A 759-nucleotide genomic window follows, 5' to 3' on the forward strand; every position below is an offset into this window, starting at 1 on the left:
AGGACACCTTCTTAGGCTTTCAATCCTGAATTCAGGCCTCTTTCTCAGCATTAGGCTGCCATTTGAAACTACCCAGTGCTGTATTTCTCTACAAGCCACAGACTTTATCTAATTTCTGCCCAACTTGTTGCTTTTTTTTCTCATTGTAGTCCTGAATGAGTTACTAGTAATAATCACCCAACAGGTTCGATATTCGAACTAAGAAATTCAGCCAGTTATTTTTTAATTCTGCCTTACTCAATTTGTAAGAGCATGGGAAGAATAATAAAGATTTGGGGTCAAATTTCCACACAAATCACCTCTAGCTAAATTTTTCATGGAGTTCATTTTCAACTGAAATCCTATGAACTCAACTTCTGTCTGCATTACTTGCAATACTCCAGTCTTCCAGATGCTACAACAACAGCCAATTAAGCTCTAAGTACAGCTTTCTATGCTGTTTGCCATCTTAAGTCCAGTTTCTGTCCAGCAACAAAATCACTCTTTTTTTTTTTTCTTCTTCTTCTTCTTCTTTTTTGGTTTTTGGAGACAGGGTTTCTCTGTGTACCCTGGCTGCCCTGGAACTCACTCTGTAGACCAGGCTGCCCTAGAACTCAGAAATCCACCTGCCTCTGCCACCCAAGTGCTGGGATTAAAGGCGTGCACCACCACTGTCTGACACAAAACCACTTTTTGTATTTTTTTTTCTTTTCTTTTCTTGGTTCTAACTTGCTACTCTGCTACTTTGATTGAATCCTCTAACCAAAAGCATCTCAGGTA

Source organism: Mus pahari, chromosome 12 (assembly GCF_900095145.1).
Source record: "Mus pahari chromosome 12, PAHARI_EIJ_v1.1, whole genome shotgun sequence".
NCBI classification, from domain to species: domain Eukaryota; kingdom Metazoa; phylum Chordata; class Mammalia; order Rodentia; family Muridae; genus Mus; species Mus pahari.